Source organism: Dasypus novemcinctus, chromosome X (assembly GCF_030445035.2).
Source record: "Dasypus novemcinctus isolate mDasNov1 chromosome X, mDasNov1.1.hap2, whole genome shotgun sequence".
NCBI lineage: Eukaryota > Metazoa > Chordata > Mammalia > Cingulata > Dasypodidae > Dasypus > Dasypus novemcinctus.
Genome location: NC_080704.1, coordinates 160,006,239 through 160,013,720, shown reverse-complemented (window position 1 = coordinate 160,013,720; position 7,482 = coordinate 160,006,239). Strand labels below are relative to the sequence as shown.

Genomic DNA, 7,482 nt, shown 5'->3' with positions numbered 1-7,482 from the left:
ATCCTACAAGTTGAGGAATGGAAGTTTGCTGATTATACTCACCCCCTCCCCACATCTTCCCCAACATTTTATTGTGAGTTTTTTCAAACACACTGAAAAGTTGAAAGAATTGTACAAACCATTTCGTTTTTCTCTTTTTCCCCTTCTTTTTCTCTGGTCCACCTATCATATTATTTATTTTGCACTTTAAAGTAAATTGCAGACAAAGGTACACTTCACCTTTGAATACTGCAGTGTGACTACCAGTGACTAGAGTTCATTATTTTTATAGTTCTTTTTATTTGAGGGGGCAAAATTTACATACATTTCAATACACAAGTCTCTTAAGTGTATCAGTTTATTATGGGTTTGACAAGTGCATACACCATGTAAACCAAAGCTCTCTCAAGATATAGAACAAAAAGTTTCCTTATATTCCTTCCCAGTCAATCCCTTCTCCCCTTCACCCACAAAGGCAACAACTTGTCTGGGTTTTTTTTTTCATCCTAGATTACTTGTGTCTGTTCTAGAATTTCATCCAAGTGTAACCATACCATAAGTGCTCCTTGTGTAAGGCTTCTTTCATTCAGGAAAATGTTTGAAATTCATTCATGCTGTAGTGTGTATCAGAATTCCATTTCTTTTTATTGCTGAGTAACATTCCACAATATGACTATACCAGTTTCGTTTTTAATTAAAGTTACTAGATTACAGGGAATGTTACATTAAAAAACATTAAAAAACAAAAAAACATAAAAGATTCCCATATAACCCACTGCCCACCCCCCATCACATCATTTTTGTAAATTGTATGTTTTTGAAGATATATACATCACAGAAAAAAATGTAACATTAAAATTTAAGAGGTTCTTCTATACCCCCCCCCCACCCCACTTCTCCTCCACCAACAACCTCCCTCATCATTGTGGCACACTCATCGCACTCAGTGAACACATTCTGGGCCACTGCAGCACTACACAGAAAATAGTTAACTCCATAGTTCACACTCTCCCCCAGTACATTCAGTGGGTTATGGCAGGATATATAACGTCTGGCATCTGACCATGCAATATCATTAAGGACAACTCAGAATCCCCAAAATGCCCCCACATCACATCTCTTCTTCCTTCTCCCTGCCCTCTGCAACTACTGTGGTCACTTTCTCCACCTCGATGCTACAATTTCTTCTATTACTCATCACAATAGTTTTATAGTAGAATATCGGTAAGTCCACTCTAGTCCATATTTTATTGCTCCATTCTGTGGACCCTGGGATGGTGATGTCCTGGCAGTCTCATGAAAATGAACCATACATCTGCCCTAAGACCTAGAACTTCTAGCCCTTGCTATTTACCTAAGAGAAATGAAAGTATATTTCTGCAAAGACTTCCATATGACTGCTCATAGCAGTTGTCTTCAAAACAGACCAGATTTGGAAACAGTCCATGTGTCCATCAACTGAAAAATAGAGTCCTCTAGTGGACTATACCAGTTTGCTTATCCATTTTTCAGGTGTGTGCTTGTGGGGGGAGAAGAAAGTACTAAAATAAAGAATTAACTGGTGCTTGCTTTGGCAGCACATATACTATAATTGGAATGACTCAGAGGAAATTAAAATTAGCAAGACCCCTGTGCAAGGATGACATGAAAATTCGTGACATATTCCATATTTTTGTATATGGGAACCTCATATTTTTTAATGAAACATTTTGTGTGATCTATGTATCTTTAAAAAAAGAAAGAAAAAAATATTTTCAAGAATTACCTGAACAAGTAGAGAAACTAGAAAAGGAACAGCAAACCAATCCCAAGCAAGCAGAAAGAAAGCAATAACAAAGAATAGAACCAAAATAAATGAAATTGAGAACAAAAAGCAATACAGAAAATTAACGAAACCTAAAGCTGGTTCTTTGAAAAACAATAAAATCAACAAACCCTTAGAAAGACTAACAAGGAAAAAAAGATAGAATATGCAAATAAAATCAGGAATGAATGGGGGGATAATCTGACTGACCCCACAGAAATAAAAAAGATCATAAGAGGATATTATAAGAAACCATATGCCAATAATTTGGACAACCTAGATGAAATGGATAAAATTCCTAGAAATACAGAAACAACCTACATTGACTCTACAAGAAATACAATCACAAGCAAAGAGATTGAATAGTCTTCAAAAATATTCCAAGAAAAGTCCAGGACTAGATAGCTTCACAGGTGAATTCTACCAAACATTTTGAGAGGAATTAATACAAATCCTGCTTAAACTCTTGAAAAAGTTGAAGAGGAGGGAAAATTACCCAACACATTTTTATGATGCCAGCATCACCCTAATACCAAAGTGAGATAAAGATATTACATGAAAAGAAAATTGCAGACCAATCACCCTAATGAACATAGATGCAAAAATTCTCAACAAAATACTTGCAAATCAAATTCAACAGAATATAAAATCCAGTATACATCCCAATCAAGTGGGATTTATTCCTGGTATGCAAGCGTGGTTCAACATAAGAAAATCAACATAATACACCACATTAACAAATCTAAGCGGGGAAATGACATGGTCATCTTGATTGATGCAGAAAAGGCATTTGACAAAATCAGCATCCTTCCTTGATAAAAACGGTTCAAAAGATACGTATAGAAGGAAAGTTCCTCAACATAATAAAGGACATATATGAAAATCCCACAACCAACATTGTACTCAATGGGGAGAGGTTGAATGCTTTCCCTCTAAGATCAGGAAGGAGACAAGGATACCCTCTGTCACCACTTCATGCTAGAAGTTCTAGCTAGAGCAATTAAGCAAGAAAAAAAAGGCATTGAAATTGAAAAAGAGGGACTAACACTCTCACTCTTCATATGTGACATGATCCCATATTTAGAAAATCCATAAATATCTACAACAAAGCTACTTGAGCTAATAAATTAGTTCAATGAAGTGGCAGGATACAAGATCACCATGCAAAAATCAGTAGTGTGTCTATACACTAGTAATGAGCAAGCTGAGGAGGAAATCAAGAAAAAATTCCATTTCCAGTAGCAACACAAAGACTCAAATACCTAGGAATTATTTTAACCAGGAATGTAAAGGATCTGTATTCAGAAAACTACAAAACACTGCTAAAAGAAATTAAAGAAGACCAAAACAAATGGAAGGGGATTCTATGTTCATGGATTGGAAGACTAAACACCATGAAGAGGTCAGTTCTAAGTCAAATTGATTTATAGATTCAATGCAAACCAATCAAAATTCCAACAGCCAACTTTACAGAAATAGTAAAGGCAATTATCAAATTTATTTGGAAGAGAAACTGGTCCCAAATAGCCAAAAACATCCTAAAAAGAAGAGCAAAGTCGGAGAACTCATGCTTCTTGACGTTGAAGTATATTATAAAGCTGCAGTGGTCAAAACAGCATGGTATTGGCATAAAGATAGACACATTGACCATCAAAACTGAACTGAGAGTTCAGAAGTAGACATCCACCTCTATGGTCAACTGGTTTTCAATAAGCCTCCCAAGTCCACTTTTCTGGAACAGAACAGTCTCTTCAACCAATGGTGCTGGGAGAACAAGATATCCATAATCAAAAGAGTGAAAGAGGACCCCTATCTCACTGCCTGGACAAGAATCAACTCAAAATGGATCAAAGACGTAAATATAAAAGCTAGGACCATAAAACTAGAAGATAATGTAAGGAAACATCTACAAGAACTTGTAGTAGGTTGGATTCTCTTAAATCTTAAACCCTAAGTATGAGCAGCAAAAGAAAATATAAATAAATGTGACCTTCAAAATGAAATGCTTCTGCACCTCAGAAGACTTTGTGAAGTGGATAAAAGGCACCCTACACAATGGGAGAAAATATCTGGAAATCATATATCCGACAAGGGTCTAATATCCATGATATATAAAGAAAGCCTACAACTCAACAATAAAAAAATAAATGACCACATAAAAAATTGGGCAAATGTCCTAAATACACATTTTTCTAAATAAGAAACACAAATCGTGAAAAAACACGTGAAAAAATGTTCAACGTCACTGGTTATTAGGGAAAGACACATCAAAGCTGCAATGTGATATCATTTCATACCTACTAGAATGGCCACTATTAACAAAACAGAAAGCTATAAGTGTTGGAGAGGATGTGGAGAGATAGGAACACTTATTCAGCGCTGGTAGGAATGTAGAAAGGTAAAGCCATTGTAGAAGTCTGTTTGGCGATTCCTAAAGAAGTTAGATATATATCTACCATGTAACCTGGCAATACTGCTACTAGGTATATACCCAGAAGAACTGAGAGCAGAGACAAGAACAGACATCTGCACAACAATGTTCATGGTGATATTATTCACAATTGCCAAAACATGAAAACGACCCAGGTGTCCATCAACTGAAGAATGGATAAACAAACTGTGGTATATACTGATGATGGAATATTATTCAGCTGTAAGAAGAAGTGAAGTCATGAAGCATATGACAATGTGGATGAACTTGGATGAACAATGTTGAGTCAAGCAAGTCAGGCACAAAAGGACAAATATTGTACGATTTTTCCATTATGCGCTAAATAAATGAGCAAACAAATGTACCTAATAGCTAGAGTATAAGAGTATAGAGTATAAGAGAATAGAATGTAGTTAGAGATGGAAAGCTGAGGTTTAATCTGTCCAGAATTGGTAAAAAGTTGTTTGCAAATGTGTGGAAATGAATAGAAATGGTGAAAGCACATCATAGGATTTGTAATTAGTAGTGCTAACATATGGATATGATAGTGGTTTGCTTTTTGTTGTTTTTCTCTTTTTTTGGAGTAATGAAAATGCTCTAATATTGAATGAAGTGATGAATGTGCAACTCGGTGATTATTTCAAATACCATTGATTGTACACTTTAGATAAATTCTATGGTTTATGAACAAAAATAATAATAGGGTGGGTTGGGGTAAAATACACCAAATGTGAGATACAGACTATAGTTAGTAGTAATACTTTGACAATCCTCTTTCATAATTTGTTACAAATGTTTCACAACAATACAAGGTATTGTGGTGGAGTGATGCATGGGAGCCCTGTATGATGTGATGCATGTTTGTTTTATAAGTTCACAACTTTTACTATACCCTTATTGTTTATGTATGTTCATGTATGAATGACAAACTTCAAGAAATTGTTTTTGAAATGAAGAAAATCATTTGATCATAAATGTGAGAGTTGATTTCTGAACTCTCAATTCTATTACATTGTTCTATATGTGTGTCCTTGTGCCAGTTCACACTGTTTTGATTACTGTGATTTTATAATGAGTTTTAAGATTGGTAAGTATGAGTCCTCCAAGTTTTTTCTTCTTTTTCAAGATGGGTTTGACTATTCAGGTTCCCTTGCCCTTCCATATAAATATGATTAGCGTTTCCATTTCTGCAAAGAAAGCTGTTGGACATTTTATTGGGATTGTGCAGAATCTGTAAATTACTTTGGGTAGAACTGACATCTTAACAGTATTTAGTCTTCCAATCCATGAATATGGAATGTCCCTTCATTTATTTATGTCTTCTTTCATTCCTTTTAGCAAGGTTTTGTCGTTTTCTGTGTTCAAATCCTTTACATCCTTGGTTAGATTTATTCCTAGATATTTGATTGTTTTAGTTGCTATTGTAAATGGATTTTTTTCTTAATTTCCTCTTCAGATTTTTCATTACTAGTGTATAGAAACCCTTTTGATTTTTGCGTATAGAACGTGTACACTGTCACTTTGCTGAATTCATTTATTATTTTTAGTAGATTTGTTGTGGATCATTCAAGATTTCCTCTATATAAGATCATTTTAACTGCAACTGGGAAATTTCACATCTTCCTTTCCTATTTGGATAACTTTTATTTCTTTCTCTTGCCCAATCGTTTCAGTTAGAACTTTCTGTACAATGTTGAATAACAGTGATGACACTGGGCATCCTTTTTCTGTTCCTGATCTTAGAGGAAAAACTTTCAATCTTTCACCATTGAGTGTGATGTTAGCTGTGGATTTTTCATACATGCAGAAGATATATGTAGGGCTGTAGAAAATTAGAAAATTATAGAAAAGCAAAAATCTTTTTAAATATTTTTTAAAATCCCCTAACAATATCCATTTTGTAGATGTGTATATATATATATGTGTGTGTGTGCATGGAAAGAAAAATACCCTACAAAACTATAAATATCTATCTATATATATATGGCGGGGGGAGTGTAAAATTCAAAGGAATGTACGAATGTGGTAATTCCCAGAAATGTCCTGTCACACACTGAAACAGATGATATGGTAGAATCTTAGAGGTAGAAGTATTCTTCATTTCTTACCTGTTATTTCATGCCTTGAAACAATCCCTCTTCTATCCTTCTCTTATATTCTTTCATTCCTGCACTTCAAAGAAGGCATATAAGACAGTTCCCTAGTTTTCAATATAGTTTTGGTTAAGATCTATATCCTAGTGCAAACTCTATTTTTTACAGATGAGAAAATGGAGAAACTGAAATTTTTAAATCACCGCTCTTTGGTCATATACCTCATAAGTGAGCCTCCAGGTCCCAGACCAGTGCACTTCAAACCCCACCTGATTGGACAAAAAGTGCAGTAGATTCAATGTCAAGTGTCATTTAGCAGGACAATTGCAATTGGAAGTGAGATGGTGAATTTTCCGTCTGAATGTTTTTGTTTCCTCATAAGTTCAAATCAAATTTCAGGAAATTTGTATAGGTTGATGATTTGAATAAAGGTGTCTACCCCTCCCCATATCATGACCTATTAAATAAGCAAAGCAATTAAAAGAAAAGTAGGGGAAGATGTTTCAACTTTGGAAAGTAGAGTGCTATTCACATACTTGAAACTTCAATAAATTTCTTCTAAATACTATGAGCATGGCAGCATATTGAATAAAGGCACAAATCCTAGACCCAGCTCTCTTCTGAAAAAAGGCATCACAGAATGGTGGCCATATGTAGACGCGATCCTGGAAAAATCCAACCAACATCCCCTCATTTGGAAGAGCAAGCACTTCAGGCAAGGATGGACCCTAGGGCAGATGTGAAACAAGATCCCTAGAGTTACCTATGCCAGCAAAGAGCCAAAATATCAACCAGCAGCTACTTTGGAAGGTTCCGTAATTTACAGAGCTACATTGAGCAGATAGCCAGCTGTACAGATGGCTGTATTCGGGAAGAAGGCCAAACAGAGCAATCAAATAGCTATAATGGAGGCTAAGCTAAAGGGACATTTGAATAGAGCAATCTGTCCCATGGCTCATGGTTTTACCAAACTAGGGGCAATATGACAGAGAGATGAAAGTCTTTTTCAGGGGCTTCCCAAGGCACCTACCCCTTCTCTATACTCTACTCCATTACTAACTGATATTGGAAATATATATCAACCTGCTCTCTAATTTAAGGTCTAAGGGGATGATTTGAATAGCAACCTGTGAGTCACTGAATGTATAAAAAGAAAATACACTTTTATTTGACTG

General features: G+C 35.3%; 1 pseudogene; it reads left to right on the top strand.

Annotated features, from left to right (window-relative positions):
- Positions 1-1,540: 1,540 nt before the first annotated feature.
- LOC111761822 (U6 spliceosomal RNA) lies at positions 1,541-1,653 on the top strand (annotated as a pseudogene).
- The last annotated feature ends 5,829 nt before the right edge of the window (positions 1,654-7,482 follow it).